The sequence below is a fragment of the Elephas maximus genome, chromosome X, assembly GCF_024166365.1.
Source record: "Elephas maximus indicus isolate mEleMax1 chromosome X, mEleMax1 primary haplotype, whole genome shotgun sequence".
NCBI classification, from domain to species: domain Eukaryota; kingdom Metazoa; phylum Chordata; class Mammalia; order Proboscidea; family Elephantidae; genus Elephas; species Elephas maximus.
Genome location: NC_064846.1, coordinates 35,871,202 through 35,891,751, shown reverse-complemented (window position 1 = coordinate 35,891,751; position 20,550 = coordinate 35,871,202). Strand labels below are relative to the sequence as shown.

The following is a 20,550-nucleotide window of genomic DNA, read 5'->3' as shown; positions in this document are numbered from 1 at the left end:
GAGTCCTGTTCACTATTTGTGTAAATGATATTTACTGAGCTGTAGCATTTAACTTATTATTTTTACTAGTACGCTAATGTTCAATGAACCAGTTTTGAGTGGTTGATTTGGTTGGGGACATAATGGAACACAATAGCCATAACACTAAATATAGCCATAACAAGCGTGAGCAATAGTGTGCAAAAAGCACAAATATATGTTAAGAGAGATGAACTATGTACCTTGATAAATGAGTGCTAACAGAGACAAATGCAGTTCTTGTAATGCATGCCCAACCTTTAAGAACATAAGGATTGTTAAAAATGCCCTGTGATTGCTGTGAAAAATCATAATTAGCCTTTCATCTCAAATATGTAGAAGGGATGTGAACAAATAATTGTTTTTTTAAATTGCTTTTCCTCTGCCACTTGCTAGGTTCCTGGGAATAATCAGTGGCTCTGGACCACTCAGGATCCGTGCACCATGCTTTGAGAAATAGTGCCTAAGGAAAAGGTATGTGCTATACAGTAAACAAATTTATGAATACATTAAGCTTTGCTTCTATTTAAATTGATTGAACTAGGCTGTATCATTTCTACTCTGGGCAGGAAAGCATACAGATGCTTTTCCCTGACAGGAAAGGTGGCATGACAGCCTCCATAATAATAGAATTGTAGCTAGACAAGGCTGTCCAGTGAGGCGCTACATTTCCCAGCCTCCCTTGTAGCCAGGTGTGGCTCTGTGACCAATAGAATGTGAGAAGTGATGTGTACTCCTTCTAGACCCAGGCCTTTAAGCCTTGCACATGTGCTCTCTATGCTCCTTTCCCCTTCCTGTGAGCAGAAACATGACTGTGTCTATAAGACAGGTTCAGCTGGGCAGGTGAGGCCGTCACCCTAGAGGAGGGTGGAGAAACATGATGGAATGAACCCAAGTCCGTGTACGATTGAATGCAAGCACAGTAGCCCACCCATGCACCCTGGACTGTCATGTGGGAGAGAAACTTAATTGTTCTTTAGTCTACCGTATTGTTGGGCCTTTATATTACAGTAGCTTAGCCCTTTAGCCCTAATAAAGGGAAAACTCTGGAGGTCTGAAAGCCCTGGTTGGTAGGTTGAGAGGGAGAGTGAGTGGCTCGTGGTAGCACAGGGCAGGTTGGAGGTAAAAGGGAGTTAGGATGTGGCGCAAGACTGCCAACTGTGGTAGGTGGGTACGGCAAGTGAGTGCCCACCTGATTTCTAAGGCTGATTCTGATGGTACTGCCAGGCAGGTGAGACAAGAAACAAGGAATAAGCTCGATTGTGAATCATGCAGAAATGTAGTTGTCCTATGGGAATGAATAACTGACTCCAGGAAACTGGTGGCACTCAGTGTTGCCCTGTTTGGGTTTGGAGGGACATGAAACCAAGCAAGCCACATCAGGCCAGATCCAGAAGGGTAGCAGTTCTGAGTTGCTGAAGGGTGATGGGGCTTCTTGGTACTTTTCCTATGTCAGTTAGGTTGTGTGTAAGAACTGGGGTGGAACTGAGTCTATGGGTTGTGGCTCCATTAGTGGATCCAGCTATAAGGATTTGGGGCCAGGAGAAATCAGAAAGAAATCTCATTCACTTCAGAATTTGATCTATACCTGATCTAGTGCCTCAGCCACTGCTAGGGTGCTAGGGTACCTTTGTGCAAATTGGAAAACGTGCCTTTTCTTCTGGGCACATGACCGGGAAAGGACACAATATATAAAACTAAGAAAAGAAAGCATGGTTTGGCAAGTACAGTGCAGTCTGGATTTCAGCCTCAACTCACCTCCTTGTGTGGTGAACAACATGCACAACTGTACATGGTAGCCTTGCAGACTACCAGTGTATTTCTCAGTGAGAGTGAAGAGTGAAGTTGGTGTTGGAAGGACCCGTCCAAATATGACCTGCTGGCTAGAGATAGTTCCTTATAGGAAGGCCAAAAGACAACTATTTTGGAAAAGCAAAAGGTGATTTAAGAACAATTTTTAGCTTGATATACAAAGGACCAATTTACAGTGTATTTTCCTGTATCTATGCCTTTGCTCATGCTATTCCTTATCGGAAACATCCTCGTCACCTTGTCTCTGCTTATATACATCTTATACATGCTCCAAGACTCAGCCGTAGACTTGTTGTTAGGTGCCACTGAGTCAGTTCTGACTAGTAGCGACCCCATGTACAACAGAACGAAACACTGCCCAGTCCTGTGCCATCCTCACAGTCATTGCTATAGACTTAGACTTACTTTTTGAAAAAGCCTTCCATGACTTCTGTAGCCCACAGAGATCCCTCTCTCCCTCTTTCCACTCAGCTCTGACTGCACCCCACTTGGGTCTCCACCCCACATTTGGTGCTTAGTCCAGCCTGCTTTTCTATGTTGGCTGATGACATTGTTTCTGAAGTCTTTCATTCCTTCTCTTGTTCCCCCTCTGTACCTATGCGAGTCTATTACAATTTTTCGTTTATATGTCATTCTCTCGTTACTCCTTTCCCGGGACATTGTTATGGACTGAAATGTGTCCCCCCAAAATATCTGTTGTAAATTCTAACCCCTAAACCTATGGTTATAATCCCAGTTGAGAATGGGTTTCTTTGTTATGTTAATGAGGCAGTATTAGTGCGGGGTAGGACGTGTCTTAAACCAATCAGTTTTTGAGATATAAAAAGAGCAGATCAGATACAGAAGAAGCAAGCAGAGATGGGGGAAGATAGATACCATACCACATGAAGATCGCCAAGGAACTGAGAACTAGAAGCTGAAAAACACATAGGCCTTCCCCCAGAGCGGACACAGAGAGAGAGAGAGAGCCTTCCCCTAGAACTGGCATCTGAATTCAGACTTGTAGCCTTCTAAACTGTGGGAGAATAAACTTCTGTTTGTTAAAGCCACCCATTCGTGATATTTCTGTTATAGCAGCACTAGATAACTAAGATAGGCAGGGACTGTGATTTATTTCTCTCTATCCCCACCTAGCACGGAGCTCAACAAATGTTTGCTGAATAAACAAATCGGCAATCTGTGCTCAAAAAGATGTTTATTTGTTTGAATGACTGAGAGCCTGGAAAAATTCTTCTCTCCCAAACAGCATTTGTTTTCATTCAAGGAGCCTCTACAGCAGGCTATGGGAGGGACTTGTGACGAATGAACTTAAAAATTTTTCACTTTTTCAGATGCCATGTTAACAAATCCTCAGAGTGGAAAGAAAACTAGGCTTATTTCCTGGCTCTAGTCCAGCTCTGCTACTAACTAGCTATGTGACTTTGAGCAAGTTGAACCACTTCTCTGCTTCAGTTTTTTAACTTGCAAAATGAAGAAATAGCTTTAATAGTCTATGATGTTGTAAAACAACATGATAAACAATGTGGAAATTCACCTGGACTGTGAAGAAGTATTAAAATGTATGGTAATACCTAACTCCTAGCCCAGCCTGAAGCAATTTTTTCCTGGGTAGTGAAATGTCCTCAACGTATTTTATGTGTCCTATGATCAACAAATAGCTGAGTGTCACCTGTAGGGAGCATGGGAAAAGTACTCTCCGTCTTGGCCTGTGTAATTTTACTTTTTGTTGTTGTTAACGGTCTGCCACCATCTCTGTCTCCTGTGGTAAATTCATTTGTTCATTCATTCTATTTTGAGCTGCCAGATGTCTCAAATAAAGGCACAATACAATTCCTTTATATTTGTTCAGTACTTCACAGGTTACAAAGAGTCAGTTCAATGTCATGGAACAGGCTATGACAGGAATAGCCTTGCTATCTAAAGGGTATTCCCCAATTCGCAGCATCAGCATCACCTGGGAGCTTGTTAAAAATGCAAAATCTGAGCTCCATCTCAAATCTACTGAATCCAAATCTGCATTTTAACAAGATCCCCAGGTGATTTCTGTGCACATTAAAGCTTAAGAAACCCTGGGCCACGAGAGGCCAAGCCCAGGTGAGGGGGTGGGGGGGTGAGGGTTGCTGACAGGTATGGTGGGGCTGTACCTGCTGTTTGTTATCATCAACTGTGACTGGCCTGGGTCCTGTCCTCTCCCCCTGCCCCAGCCAATCATGTTTGCTCCCAGGCTGAGCTGCCATCTGACTGGAGGTCCCACATCTCTTAATCATCAGGGGCCTCAGGCTGACTTCACCATCTGGCCAGGGCTGGAGGCAGCCTCCTCAGGCCCACCTCCATGAGAAAGAGTCCCAGTAGGGCTGCTGGCCCTGGGATCCCCCCCCCTCTGCTGATTATGACTGTCCCGCCCTCATCCTGGACACAGTGTGGCAGCCCCTGTTTTCCCATACTCTTGGGCCCTGGCTTGGAATTTGAACCACCTCCGTGGGGCTGCGTGTGTGGCCAAGGCCTGGTGCCCAGCAAGGCTTCCCTCTCCATGGCTCTGGGCAGAGGGGCTGTCACACCCAGTGTTGGGACATGGGAGAAATAGGCCATGGCAAGAATCCAGCTTTGACTTTTATTCAGGAGACCAGATGGGTTGCCCCAGGATCTGGCTGCCAACCCCAAGGCCCAGCACGGCTGGAGGCCCACAACCTGGCCTGCCTTTGCCCTGAGCTGCAGCCAGGATCTGGCTCGCAACCCCTAAGAGCACAAGCAGGACAGAACCCTGGAGATTGGACACTGTTGTTGATTTTTTTTTCCTAATTCATAGTTTCATGGCTGTGCGGGTCACAGCCCCTCATTTCTACTGGGGTCAGGGTCTTCTGCTCAAAGGCATGGATGTGCAGGAGCTCCTCTGCTAGGCATGCGGTCACCAGCCAGTGTGTCTGTAGCAGCTGTTTCCCCTGGAACTCGGAGGATACCACCAGGACTCGGAAGCTGAACACACAACGGTTGAGAGCTGTGTCCTCTAACCTCCTCATGCTCTGCTTTCAGCTCCCGCTACAGCTTCTGCCGGAAGGTACTCAGCACTGAGTTCCATTGTGGCAGCCCAGAGTGGACGGCAGCCCAGTGGAGACTGCACCCCAGCCTGGACTCCAGGGGTGAGGGCTACAGGCCTGTGCTGAAGTCCCACCATTTGCTTTATTCATTTGTGTTATAGATTTGGACATTACAGCATGGTGTTAAGAGTGTGAGCTCTAGAGCCAGACAGCTGCTTTAATTACTGGCTTCACTACTTATGAGAGGTGTGACCTTGGGTAAGGCACTTAACCTCTTTGTGTCTCGGTTGCCTCATCTGAGGGATCTATGATGTTCAAATGAGATAATGTATGTCAGAAGCTTAGCACGACACTGTTACACAGTAAATGCTGGATAAATGCTGTGTATTATTATGGCCCTCAAATGCCATGTTTCCATCCTGCCATGCCTCAAACTCATCCATGGTGGTTGGGTACATGTTCCCTCTGCTTGAAACACTCTTCTCTGTTAACCCCTCATCTTCTAGGTCTCAGTTCAGACATCATTTTACATCCCTTTCCAGACCCTCTTGGAATGAGTAAGGTGTCCCACCTTCATGCTCCTACAGCACCTGTCCCATACCCATTGCCATCGAGTCAATTCTGACTCATAGTGACCCTATATGATAGAGAACTTCCCCATAGGGTTTCTAAGGCTGTAAATCTTTATGGAAGCAGACTGTCACATCTTTCTCCCATGGAGCAACTGGTGGATTCGAACCGCTGACCTTTTGGTTAGCAGTCAAGCACTTAACCATTGCACCACCAGGGCTTCTTTTACAGCACCTGTGCAGCACCTGTACTTCCACCTAATGTATTCTCCACATCTCCCATTAGACTCTAAAATCCCTGAGTTTTAATTGTATCAGTTTTGTTTTGCCCCACTGCTGTATCAGCAGTGTTGGCACAGAGTAGAAGCTCATTAAATGTTTGTTGATTAAATGAATAAATAATGAGAAATCCTAGGCTTAGATCCCTTGGGGAGCCATAACCAGACAGGATTTCTGTTAAAGCTGAATCTACTGGCAGCTGTCAGTTGTAGAGCTAGAGCTCCAAGGCTTGAGGTCCCTTTTGGATGAAGTCCCTTTCAGAAGGTGCGGTGAAACCCACCTGTCTTCCACCTACCTGTCTGCTTCCTACATGCTGTGTGGCCCACAGAGATGTTGGGAGCAACAGATTTCGATTTGAGGATGTCCTGCACATCCATCCCCTAAGCTGCTGTGGCAGCCACCATCTTTTTCCAATCTAGTTTGTGTAAACATGCCTGGAGGCTAGCAAATGAAGGACAGTCCAACATCCATCAAAGCACTCTGGGAAGTACAGTATGTGTGCTCCTTCTTGCAGCATGCAAACACACCTTACTTCATGCAAGATGCTGCCCTTCCAAGTATTCATAAACTCTTAAAATTTATTTCTCTTAAATTTATTTTAATAAACCTCTCAGTCTGTCTTTGTGGGCAAAATGATAGACTACAAACAGAGCTACTTGCTGGAGCCAGGATTAGAACTTGAAGTCTTCAGGGGCCTGAAGAGATGGACTTAGAAGTCACAGGGGACAGGCTGGACAATAGTCCTCTCTTCCCTCCTCCTGAACTCTGCTGATTCTATGGGGAACAAGCACAGAACCTATAATGACCATCACCCACTGCCTAGCCACTTGTAGAAAGATTCCATTCATCTCTCTAAAACTTGGTGAGTGGCAGAGTTAACCTGGGAAGAGTACATTATGAATGAGAAAAGTGGACAGGTAAGCTAGAGCAAGTGAGAATTGGAGCCAGGGAGATAGCCAGCTGCTCTCAACATGGGGAAACTAGCCATATGTTCTTACTGCAGGTTTAGGGAGTTGGGGCTAAGGCTGGGGAATTTGCCCCTTATTGGACAATTTGGAAAAAGTACATTTTGGGTTGGGGGACCTCCTTTCTCACCCCATTACCAAGGGGAGGGCAATTGAAAGTCACATTGATGCTATGGGGTTCCTGGGTAGGGTTGCCAGAATTAGCAAATAAAAATATGGATACCCAGTTAAATTTGAATTTTAGGCAAACAACAGATAATGTTTTAGTGTAAGTATGTCCCAGATATTGCATTATGTAATTTATCTGGCAACCCCATTCCCAGGGCATTGTCACTTGGGGCACCATGCTGTTGTTCTGTTTAATATGGCAAAATGTGTATGAATCCTCCTCCTGGGTCACCCTTAGCAGCTAGGGTTCCCCTCCCCCAGCATTGCTGGAAGTTCTGAAAGGGCAGCAGAGCCCCTGATGAGCTGAGCTGTCTGTGTTGAGTGGGGGGAATGCTGCTTTAAATAAACCCTTACTGAGGGTGTATATAAAGATGGGGTTGGATGGAACAGCTGGTCTTTCAGTAGACCTGTCCCCACTTCTCCTCTTCTTTTCTCTTTTTTGTATGGCTTGAAAAACCACACCATTTTATTATCCTCTAAACCTCTTTCTCCAACAGCCAACCCAAATCAGTCAAAGCTCTTGAAACTTACAGTCTAAAGTCAACTTATTCTGAAATACAGAAACTACAAGATTCAAAAGGAAGCCACTACATGTAGCATATTCAATAGAAGGAAGCAAAAAAGAGACTTGCTAGAGGCCCCATGCCTATTTACATGGGAACAAAGAATCCAAATATGGGAATCTGAGAGGACTACCAGGGCCTCACTCAGCCATTTAAATAAGAGAAATGATGCAGATTCAAGTGAAAGGCAAACTGAACAGGAAGCAGCATTCAGTGTTTGGCAAAAGTGGCTTTTGGACCTGTGAGCTGAAAGGAGGAGCTGTTCATTTCGCTGCAGATGTCTTACAGGCTCCTCAAGGGAAGGTTTTTTTCCCACATGCTTTCTGGAGTTGGGCTGAGAGGGCTCATTGCTAAACGACCTAGCCTAGCGTGTTCATAGCACAAAAGGGCATCTTGGCCTACTTGAGACTGAGGCCTCTAGGGAGAACTCACACCACCCTCAATGGCCCTTAAGTACTCTTCCCAGGGTTTTGAGCTCAGGGAGCTGTTTGAAAGGCACAGCCACAGGCGGACACCTGGGTGGCTTTATAGGCTAATAAAAAGATGTGAGCTGGGAGTAGGGTGGGGATAATTTCTGTCCCTTTGTTTTGTTCCCATGGAAGCCTGGAGTACTGTGATTCTGAGACCCTGTTAGGCCACCTGAGGTAAACATGAGTGGTCTCTTCTCAATTTATTCCCCTCCTCCCAATCTCAGATGATACGAAGGCTGAGTTGACAAAAAATCATGGTACAGGCAAGGCTTAAGAAGAGAGGCCTGGCGGGACGAGCCAGACTGAGGCTAAAGGCATGTTAGCATCATCAGACCAGGATACTCTGACATGTGGTTAACTACCTGTAGTTAGAACTGCAGGAGGTTTAGCTGGCGCTTGGGCAGTACTTTATAAGTGTTTTTCCACTCAGAGCAGTCAAGTCAGGCCTAGGGTCTGAGGCCAGCCCTAGATCAGCTCCCACTGCGGCACCTTGCTTTGGCTGCCATTTTGTCTTGGGCACGTCAACTCTGACCTTTGAGGTGGATCCTCCTAGGCTTTCAAGAGCAAGGCCTTGGCCAAATCTGGGACAAGTTGAGGACTCAAATAATTAAGTACAGTAATGACTTATAAACCATTGACTTGTGGAACTCACAAGGCTACCCACCAAACCCACTGCCGTCAAGTCGATTCCAACTCATAGCGACCCTATAGGACAGAGTAGAACTGCCCTATAGAGTTTCCAAGGAGTGCCTGGCAGATTCAAACTGCTGACCTCTTGGTTAGCAGCTGTAGCACTTAAACACTATGCCATGTCGTCATTTTCCAACCATCACTGTAAAGACTGGATCAGTCAAGAATCATCAATGGATGATAAATATAGGTGGAATATTTAAAATTTTTTTTCTTTTTTATCATGGTAAATACATAGATAACAAAACATTTGCCAGTTCTATAATCTTCACATGTACAGTTCAGTGACAATAATTATGTTCATCATATTTAACCATCACCATTAACCATCCCTGAATTTTTCTATTACCCTTAACAAAAGTTCAGTGTCCCCTAAGAATTGTGTCTTCCTTTGGGGGGGGGTGGACTTTCAGCGAGGAATAGGACATTTGCATGTTCTTAAAGATCTCTTCACCAAAACACAACAACAACAAAAAAACCCATTGCCGTTGAGTAGATTCCGACTCATAGTGACCCATGTGTTACAGAATAGAACTGAGCTCCACAGGGTTTTCTTGAGTGTAATCTTTATGGAAGCAGGTCACCAGGCCTTTATTCCACAGTGCCTCTGGATGAGTTCGAATCTGCCAACCTTTTGATCAGTAAATGATAAGGAGAGCAAACCATTAGTGCTACCCAAAGACCTAGAATTGCTAATTTATTTCAAGGAGGAAAAATACAGTAATTACACAGTGGAGAAACTGGACATCTTGACTAAGAGATCGAAATGAACACACCAATGAAGGACAGATAGACATCATGTGCCTACAGATGCGATATCCTGAGAAGGAGACATCACTTATATGGTATTCTAGCATTGGAAACCTCCAATGAGGAAAGGCGGGGTGGGGGGGGGACTGTATTTTTTTTTTAAGTCTGTGTCATAAAAGACAATGTGGAAATGAACCAGATTTAAGGAGGTAAAGAGACATGACAAGTAATGCAATACCTGACCCTAGCCTGGATCCTAGACTAGACCTATAGGATAAAAAATGCTCTAAAGAGCATTATTGGCTCAACCAACAAATTTGAATACAGATGGTAGATTAGATAAAATCATTGTTAAATTGATAACTGTATTGTGGTAGATAAGAGAACCTCCCTATTCTTAGGAAATACACACTGAAGTATTTAAAGGTAAAGGGCTATGATACATATAATTTATTCTCAAATGGTTCAGAAAAAGTGTGTGCATATGTAAGTTTGATATTATCTCCAAATAAAAAGTTTTTTTTAAAAAAGAGTGGGGCTTAGAAGGTAGATACGGGCCATCACAGAAGGATCTGTGAGTCTGTCCCTGGGAGTTGTGCTCCATGGCAGCGCTGCATTCTTGGGGCAGTTTAGGGCCTGGTCTGGAAGAAGACTGCTTCTCCAGGAACTTGGCTGTCTCTCTGACCCCTGACCTGCCTTAAGCCAGAGAAAGGATTTTATCTTGAGCCTTGACAGTCCCTCCCTCTTCTCTTTCCCCATCTTCCTTTTCCACTATCCTTACTTTTCATAGGAATAGTGGTTAAAACAACAGGCTTTAAAAATCAGTCTGCCTTGGTTTGAATCCTGGCTCTGCCATTAACTATGTGACTCTGGACCTGTTTGTTACCGCTCTGAGTCTTAGCTTCCTCACTTGTAAAATGATAGGTTTAAATGAGATAATACATATATAACACGTAGAAAAGTGAGCGCTCAATAGTAGCAATTATTATTTACTCTGTTTTACAAAAGGCCCTTTATCCTCACCTCCTGTGTTGAGTTGCGGGAGGAAAAAGGTGAGTAGGAGAAAAAGAAATTCTATCTTGCCTTATTATTATCCATAACCCAAAGATATACCTAAAGGTAGAAATTTCATGGTCATCGGTCAGCAGAGGAGATGTTTAGAGACAGAAGAGTCTCATGGCCACTCCTAAATACACAGGGGCTCCTCACTCTGCCGATGGGTAGAGTTGGCTCTACCATTTGAAGCAGTGTGGCATGTTGCTGTTCGGTGCTGTCAAGTTGATTTCGATTCATAGTGACCCTATATGACAGAGTAGAACTGCCCCATAGGGTTTTGTAGGCTGTACTTTTTATGGAAGCAGGTCGCCAGGTCTTTCTCCCACAGAGCTTCGAACCACCAACCTTTCAGTTAGTAGCCGAGCACTTAACTGTTGCACCACCAGGACTCTTCTCTCAGTGAGGCATAAAAAAAAACTCTCAGTGAGGCATAGTGGTGAGTAAATTCTTGCTTCGGAGCCTGGCAGGCCTGGGTCAAAGCCTGACTCTGCCACTTCTCGGCAGCCTGGCCACACAGAAGCTACTGGAGCTTTCTCATCTTCCATTCCTTCATCTTCATCTTAAAATGGAGATAATGATAGTATCTATCTCATAGATGTAAAGATTAAATGAGATACCATATATAGGAATCTTAGCTCAGTGCCTTGCAGGTAGTAAACACTCAGTAAACTTTAGAAATATGTAATATGTGTCCAGCATTATATTAAGCACACACATGTCTGCTCAACATCAGCCAGCTAGTAAGTGGTGAAGCCAGCACTGGAACCCAGATCTGTCAGACTTCAGATGTCAGACTTTTAACCTTATATCTTATCTTAACCTTCAGCCTCTCAAACACCGCCTTCATAATTTTTGCTATATCATGTACTATCTATATTGTTACTTTCTTAGTATTTTGAATCAATTTTTTTAACTTAAGTTTTCATTAGCAGGAAGCTTTCTGTCAATACTATAAATGGAAATCCAGTAGGAGGCCCTGGGTAATGCAGTGGGTTAACACACTCTGCTACTAACCAAAAGGTTGGTGGTTTGAGTCCACTCAGAGTTGCCTCGGAAGAAAGGCCTGGCAGTTTACTTCTGAAAATCAGCTATCGAAAACCCTCTGGAGCATAGTTCTACTCTGACACACATGGGGTCTCCATGAGGTGGAATTGACTCCATGGCAACTGGTTTTTTATTGAGTGTCCTAAATTGAAGAAAATTGTAATAATGAACCTTAGCCCTTTGAACCCATTCACTGGCTCTGTAAGACAAAGACTTGGCAATCTGTTCCTGTAAAGATCACAGCCTAGAAAACCCTATGGGGGCAGTTCTACTCTGTCACAAGAGGTCATTATGAGTCAAAAATCAACTCAAAGGCACCTAACAACAACAACAATAGCTGTTAATTCCACCACCCATCTGTTAGTTTGTGTGTTGCTACAATGCTGGAAGCCATGCCACCAGTATTTCAAATACCAGCAAGGTCACCAGTGGTGGACAGGTTTCAGTGGAGCTTTCAGACTAAGACAGACTAGGAAGAAAAGCCTGGTGATCTGCTTCCAAAAAGTAAACTTCCAGGCCTTTCTTCCGAGTGAAAACCCTATGAATTACAACAGAGCATTATCCAATATAGTGGTGAAAGATGAGCCCCCCTAGGTTGGAAGGCACTGGAAATACACAGTGGCTACAAGAATGGACTTGAGCATTCCAATGACCATGAAGAAGGTGCAGGCCTGGACAACGTTTTGTTCTGTTGTACATGGGGTCGCTATGAGTTGGAGCTGACTCGATAGCAACTAACAACTATTAATTATGCATGTTCATCTGGGTACAACTTCCAGTGATCTTGCATCTCACTGTTTGCCTGCCGCACTTTTGGCAATACCACGGTGTTCTAAACAGCCTCTCCATCCTCAGGATCATAATAGGCCTTGAGGCCATCTAATGAACTGCCCTTCCCCATCCAACCCTGAAATACCCTCACAATGTTTTTTCAGCTTGAACTTATATTATGAGGGGAAAGAAACCGTTTTGCTTCTGATCAAGTTCTGTCTCGCCTGGCCCTTTGTAGACCAGAAACTACCATCATGCATTCTTCTCTGCCCTTTGATGTTTACATAAGTATATTGCCTTTGAAGAACTTTTACTCCTAGTGGAAACCAGACATAAGGCCACCTAAGTGTCCCTACCTTTGCACTCTCCCCCTTCTTCTCTTTCTTTGAACATAGCCCTTGTAGGAAGAAGGACGAAGGAGCACTTAGGTAATGTTGGTGTGTTGAAAAGTCTGCAAAGGGCTGAAGTTAGATTTATGTGCTTCACTCTGACAGAAGCCCAAAGCAGGGGCCATGCATTGGACCCAGTAAGAAATCCTGTCTTGGGAGAGGGGGAAATTCTGAAAACAGACTTATCTCCTGGTCCAGCTGCCATTGAACTCATTTCTGAATCTTTTGAAACAAAGGAGATAGAAGAGAGAGGGTTTCAACGGCCCCCGCCAAAAAAAAACCCTGGTAAGACATAAGAGCATAAGCAAGCCTGCTTGGCTGTTCAAGGGGAAGAGAGAGACACATTCTCCCCCATCTATAACAATACATGGCACAGCTTTGGCACCTTGGCTGTAGGAGCAGACAGCAGTGTCCAGTGGACACAGAGTTCCTTAGCATAGATACCAAGAAATAAACAGGAGGGCAGCAGCAGCCCCTGGCAGGAAGCAGACATCCCATGTTGTTAGTGTTGTTAGGTGCCGTCAAGTCAGTTCCAACTCATAGTGACCCTATGTACAACAGAATGTAACACTGCCAGGTCCTGTACCATTGTCACAATTGTTGTTACGCTTAAGCCCATTGTTGCAGCCACTGAGTCAATCCATCTAACTGAGGGTCTTCCTGTTTTTCAATGACCCTCTACTTTACCAAGCATGATGTCCTTCTCCAGGGACAGGTCCCTCCTGATAACATGTCCAAAGTATGTGAAATGAAGTCTTACCATCCTCACTTCTAAGGGGCATTCTGGCTGTACTTCTTCCAAGACAGGCCTGTTCTTTCTCCTGGCAGTCCACGGTGTATAGACATCCCTCAGGGACTCTAAAATGATTAAGGGGCGTCTTGTTAAAGGCTAAGTTCTCCATGAGACATAAGGGCAAGAGCTAGTAATATTTAGGTGATAACTACTACTGTGACCTTTTATATATCCTCAGGCTGGCAAAGCCAGGGGAAACTCAGATTACATGCAGTTCAGAGAAAAACGATGTGCCACAGCAGACGACCCCAGTTTCAGACCTCATACAACAAGGGGCACATGCCATTATAACGAAAGGGTCTTTTCAAACTCTCAGAAAGGCCTTTAAAATATGGCACATGAAAGCAAAGCCTACCACAAAGACATGAAATGGCCTACCCATCATTACTGTGGATTAGCCACTTGATCACCACCCATCACTTCAGCATACACACACTGCAACAGCAAATGGTTCAGAGTAATTGGAGGCCAGCTACTTGTTCACTAGGGAGATGGAGCCATTAGGGTGATGTCTGGGTGAGTTATGGAAGGGGAGGGAAGCATTCATGGCACAAAATGGGTCTTTGAAATAGTTTCTTGTGTGATGGCTCAGAAAGAAAAATAGGACTCCAGCCTTTTGCATGACGGCAATCACCATTTGTTAATGTCTGCTGCATCTAGCCTGGAGTGGGGTCTGTCAGTGAGCTTTATGTTGATACAGTGGCTGGGGAGGGGTTGGGGAGAAGGAGATAGGCTGGAAACACTGCTGTCTGGGTCAGCACTGGGGCAGGAGGAGCAGCTGCCTTTGGGTGGTGGAAGTGGGAGGGGAAGGAGCTTGCAACGGTTCTGTACGTACTGCACTGACAGGACTTACCGGCCCAGCTGTGCTGGCCTGGCCCCGGATAAGTTGGACCCTGGGTGGTGCAAACTTTGTGCTCGTCTACTAAACAAAAGGCTGGTGGTTCAAAATCACTGAGTAGCACCACGGAAGAAAGGCCTGGTGATCTGCTTCCATAAAGATTACAGACAAGAAAACCGTATGGAGCGATTTTACCCTGTAACACTTGGAATTGCCATAAGTCAGAATTGTCTTAAAGGGGTAACAGGCTTGGTTTATTTTGTTTGTTTTTGGTTTGGGGCAGCATTTGGAGGAAGAGGAGAAAGGAAGAGAGCTCCTGGGGCAGAACCACTCACCTCAGGCTGTGCTTTTCGTGGGTACCTTCATGTGTAAGGGGTGTACCAAGGTTATGGACTAGCTGTAATTTCAAGTTCATTTTTGTTTGTAATATTTCAGATTCTCGGTTCTCAGGTATTGATCTGCAGAATAATTAGCTGGCAAGGACCTGATTGCCTCATATCTGCTTAGAAAAAAAACCCTTTTGCTGAACTCCACCCTCACAGGAGCTACAAAGTGTCTCTTCTCTCCTTTTGCAGCTCTCTCTCCACTCAGCCCTTATATTTCCATGGAAGAACTAAGGGGGAATAATGACAGAAGCTCACATTTGTTGCAGACTTTCCACGAGCCAGGAGCTCACAATTAATATTGGCCCCATTTTACAGATAAAGACACTGAGGCTCATTATTCCTGTGTGGTGCGATGGATTGCTTTTGTGAGGAGTTTCTGTCCATGGTCTTCTAATTCCCACCAAATGATTGGTAGGACCATTCTAAAGAGGTATATGGAACCCTAACAAGGGGATTGGTCAGTTTTGCCATCCTGCTAGGCTTAAAAGAGAGCCAATTTCAGAAGAGAGAGAGTATCTCACCACCATCAAGGAAGAAGAGCCAGGAGTGGAGCACTTACTTTGGACTTGGGATCCCTGCCCTGAGAAGCTTCTGGAACCAGGAGACAGAGAAAGAGACAGAGAGAGAGAGCTGTTTAACACCAAAGATGGTGAGAAGTGGTGACAGAGAAATGGCTGCAGGAGATGGCACAGTGGGCTTCCTGGCCCATGGAGCGAGAAAGCTGAGTGCCTCTGGGCAGGAGCTAGAGCTGAGCACCCTTGGGCCAAAACTTACTGGCCAGTGGGGTACCTTGGGGGCACTTAGCAGAGCTAAAAGAGCTTTGTGACACTTGCTGGAGCAGGGCAGAGGCGTAGGGGCCATAGAGAGGCGTGCCTGCGAGCATGGCTGAGAAGAGGCTGTCCTAATGGAAGAACTGTATCCTAAGTGTTCCTCATCCTGAATTGTAACCTGTTACTTCCCTAATAAACCCCATAATTGTGAGTACTGTTTGTGAGTTCTGTATGGCCATTGCTATGAATTAGCGAACCCAGCAGAAAAGTAGAGAGTGCCGTGGGAGGGACGGTTGGTGTCAGAACTGGTAAAGACGGTGGAGAGAGGAAGCATGTCTGACTTCCACCTCGTAGGAATCAGCCTTGGGCTGTTGATCTGGATTCTCCTTTCCCCTGGTGAAGTTAGAGGAGGTCAGACCATTTTTAAACCCTGATTATTTCCTTCATAATTGTCTTAGTCATCTAGTGCTGCTTTAACAGAAATACCACAAGTAGGTGGCTTTAAGTAACAGAAATTTATTTTCTCACAGCCCAGGAGGCAAAAGTCCAAATTCAGGGTATGGTTCTAGGGAAGAGGTCCTTGTCTCTTTCAGCTTCCAGCAGCCAGCAATCCTGGAGTTCCTGGGCTTGTAGGTTCATCTGCCTCTGTCATCCTTGGGTAGCTTCTGTCTTTCCCCTGTGTCTGCGTGATTCTGCATCTAATCTGCTCTTTTTATTACTCAGAAGTGATTAGGTTTGAGACACAGTCTAAACTGATATGGCCTCATTACCATAACAAAGACAGTCCTATTCCCAAACCAGCTTACATCTACAGGTATTGTTGTTAGTTGCCCTTGAGTTGATTGTGACTCTTGGAAACTCCATGTGTGCAGAGCACAAATGCTCCATAGGGTTTTCAAGGATGTGACTTTTCAGAAGCAGATCACCAGGCCTGTCTTCTAAGGCCTCTCTGGGTGGACTGGAACTTCCAACCTTTTGATTAGCAGCCAGGCATGTTAACTGTTTATACCACCCAGAGACTCCTGGCACATTGTAGGGATGTCATAAATATTTGTTGAATGTGGGATCAGATTGACAACAGCAACTAGAAGGATTAGACAGGAACCTTAGGGGCAGTGAGTGTATGTTAATAAGGGAGGAACAACTCAGAAAAGGAGGGTGAGAATGGTTGTATAACTCGAAGAATGTAATCAGTGTCACTAAATTGTACATGTAGAAATGGTTGAACTGGTGTATGTTCTCCTGTGTATATTCTCAACAACAAAATAAATAAAATATAGAAAAAAATTTTTTGAATGGATGAAAGCACCCACACAGCACAGGTAGCCCCCAACTCACAATGGGGTTCCTTTCCAACAACTCCATCATAAGTTGGTTCTGACGTAAGTTGAATCTCTCTCTGTCTTTTTTTTAAGTTTTCATTATTACTGCCTTTTATTATTCGTATCTTTATAAATTCGATCTTTGAACATCCGTGAGTAAACATCTGAGAATGTTAACATCAGGAAATTACTAGCTGCACATAGTGTATAGTACATATTACTAATGATAAGAAAACCAAAAAAAGCCAAACCCGTTGCCATTGAGTTGATTCCGACTCATAGCGACCCTATAGGACAGAGTTGAAGTGCCCCATAGAGTTTCCAAGGAGCGCCTGGTGGATTCAAACCGTAAACCTTTTGGTTAGCAGATGTAGCTGTTAACCACTATGCCACCGGGGTTTCCACTAATGATAAGATGTACAAAAAAACCCAGATGGTCGTAAGTGAGGTTCATTGTAACTTGAATGCATCATAAATCAGGGACTACCTGTACTTGGCTCAGAAAAGGTACTCAATATATGTCAGCTTGTCTTCCTCTCTACTTTTGCCTTTCTGTCTTTTCTTCTACGTATCCACCCCCAGCCTTGATTGTCCTCCCTGGATGAAACCAGGGGAAGAAAGTGTTGGTCTATAGATACAGCAAGGACACTCTTGCTGAACAGGCAGCTCTTTGCTTTCTCCAGCTCCACAGTACTCTGGCTCTAGCCCACCTTCCCACTGCTGTCCATCTCAGCACTTCCCGAACCCCTGGTATGAGTTGCCAGGGCATATCCAGGAACCCACTTTCCTGACCTCCTTCCTGCTTCTTTCCGCATGGCCCACAGCGGAATGCCAGTGGTGATGGGAATTATTACCTTCTGAATCTGAGAGCACACAGGAAATGAGGGTGGGGCCTTCCTTCCGTGGGAGCAGTTAAGAAGTTAATCATAAAAGTCCCGTTTATTGAATGCTGAACACGTGCTAGACTATACATGTTCCCCCAAGTAATCCTCGCAGTAACACTAGAGGAGGAGGTATGGTTATTGTTGCCACTTGATAAATAAGGAAAATAAAGCTCATGGGGCCTACTCTAAAGCCCGTGGTTCCCTGAGGGGACCAGGCGTTCAGCAAGCACGATGATATACAATTCCCAAACTCTCCGGGGACTTTCCCCTTCCTCTCTGAACTTCTGAACCACTTGGCCGGCACTTGGCAGAGCTACCTTGTATTGTTGTCATTTTTTGCTGCCGTGGGGTTGACCCCTAACTCACGGTGACACCATGCACAATGGAAGGAAACGTTGCCCAGTCTGGTGCCATCCCCATGCTCAGTTGTGGATCAAACTGTTGTGATCCAAGGGGTTTTCACTGGCTGATTTTCGGTGGTGGATCACCAGGCCTTTCTTCCTAACCCATCTTGGTGTGGAAGCTCCACTGAAACCTGTTCAGCATCATAGCCTCCACTGACAGACGGGTGGTGGCTGCACACGAGGTACATTGGCTGGGAATTGAACCCAGGTCTCCTGCATGGAAGGCGGGAATTCTGCTGCCAAACCGCCACTGCCCCCATGTATTAGATTCTCTTTAATGCATAGGTCTTGTCCCCATATCTGTCCAGACTGTGAACTTACTAGGGACAATGTCCATATGTAATTTTTCTTTGTGTTCCTCATGACTTACAGAGTGCATTGCACACAGCATGCCCCCAGTAAACAACAAAGATGACAGTGACAATAACAGCAGCAGCAGCAACAGGCTTTGGAGTCACAGACTCAGGTTTGAATTTCAGCTCTGCTTCTAGTTCATTTTGTGATTTTGGGACGTTCACTCCCCCTCTAAACCTATTTCCTCATCTGTAAAATGGGCGTAATATAAGGTACTTATTTTGGAGGGTTGTTGTAATTTAAATAAGTTAATGAAAATGTAGCAATTAGAATAGTGCCAGGCATGTAATAAATATTCAGTAAATGTTATTTATTGTTGCTATTATTATTACTAAGCCCGTATGTGCCAGGTAAGAGTCCCTGGGTAATGCAAACAGGTAAGCATTCCACTACTAACTGAAAGGTTGGTGGTTTGAGGCCATCCAGAGGCACCTTGGGAGAAAGGCCTGGTGATCGGCTTCTGAAAAATCAGCCATTGAAAACTCTATGGAGCACAGTTCTACTCTGCAACACATAGGGTTGCCGTGAGTCAGAATCAACTCGATGGCAACTGATTTGGTTTTGGCTTATGTGGCAGGCACTTTAACTTTTTAAAATATAATCCTTATTACACCCACACATAAGAGATGCCATCACCTTTTTATACACAAACAGGCTTAGAAAGATGAAAGTGGCTTACCCAAAGTAAGTGGCAGATGAAGTTTTTCATCCTCTGTGCTGTTTGGCTATGTGAATGGAATGGTTTCATCCTTACTGAAGGAGAGGAATGGCAAGCCTTCCCACTTACACCATTCCTTTAAAGAAATGCTTGATTGAGGCCCTCACAGTCACTAAGTGATGGGGGAAATCTTACCTCAACTTTCCCTAGAAACTTGGCCTTGGGGGACTGGGGGCAAGGAGCCAAAGGGACGAGTGCAGGGATTGGGGCACCTGACTGAAGAGCTGAGGGTGAGAACAGTGTGTTGGGGAAGGGCCAAAGCATAATTAAACCCAAATGCAGGTGATTTCACTGAGGCTAGGGAAATGACAGCTTTCAGGCATGAGAAAGGAACCCTGCCCCAACAGCTGCAGTGGGGTTGGGCTCCTAACAGCTGGGAAAGTTCCTGCACTCACTGTATAGTAGGCAGTTTAGTCTCTGGGATCCAATGTTTGCTTCCCTTTCTCCTGGGACTTGTACAAGGAGGGGTGCAGAGCAACAAACAAAGACCAAATAGCCCAGCTCGAGTCCAAACAGATGCTCTCTTCTTGAAGGTACTGAGGGAGATTTGAGCTGCAACAGAGCCTCATGTCACTCCGCCCTAACTTGGGGGCCTCGTGTTGGGGGAGTTAATCTTCTCTTGGGATATGAGCCAGCTGGGATGGATGCTTCACTAAAAACATGTGTGCGCTTTATCCCAGATCTTCTGAGCTCACTGGGAAGGTCCTTTGAACTCATCAAGCAACTCCAGGAAGTGGAAGAGGATCAAAGGGCACAAGAGAATCTTGATGGAAGCTTCTTTAAGGCCTAGTCTGAGTGTGCTGCGTGGAGAGAGGAGGCAGCTTCTCGCCCAAGGCCATCACCCAAAGAGAAGAGCTGTGATTCCCCAGAGAGAACCACTTGCACCCCAATAACCTGGCGGAGGGGAGGAGTGGGCGGGGCTTGTCACATGCAGAATATTGGGCCCCATATTAGAATCTCCAAATCAGAATCTCTGGGGGTGGGTTTGTAAGGACAAATTGAAAGGAACAGGTTTTAATTCTCCCTGTTGAAAATAAGGGACGAGGCCCCCTCCTCCCCTGTTCTTTCAGAATTCACTTTAGATGACTTGTCATTGTAAATTATTTCTTTGTCTCTTTGAAAAGTATGTAAATCAGGGATCTGGCAGCCACCCCTTTAAAATGTAACTTCAGGTAATCCTCCCAACCTTCTTGTTTCCTGGAAGGAGCTTAGCATTACCTCTGGTGGCCTGGCTCCAAATTGCATTTGTCATTTTCATTGCCATAAAGATACTAGAAAATTATCAATATTATCTTGAAAACATGAATGTAATGGGTTGTATCCACTTAGCTGTATAACCATTAAGATTCCTTTCTGTTTTTGCAATCTCTTTAGAAGATTGCCTGTGATGCATCACATTCTGGGTTTAAGCTTAGTGATAATTTAAAACTTTTCTATTTTTGTGGAGAAGTTTTCTGGGTTGGGAGTAGATTTTGTTTTTTAGTAACTTTTTCCCAACAGGT

The 20,550-nt window shown here is 44.9% G+C and overlaps 1 long non-coding RNA gene across 1 annotated transcript; it reads left to right on the top strand.

Annotated features, from left to right (window-relative positions):
* Positions 1–419: 419 nt before the first annotated feature.
* Positions 420–20,345, top strand: LOC126069310 (uncharacterized). Its single transcript, XR_007515908.1, has 3 exons — positions 420–492; positions 18,349–18,442; positions 19,729–20,345. It is a non-coding gene; the product is annotated as an uncharacterized LOC126069310 (long non-coding RNA).
* The last annotated feature ends 205 nt before the right edge of the window (positions 20,346–20,550 follow it).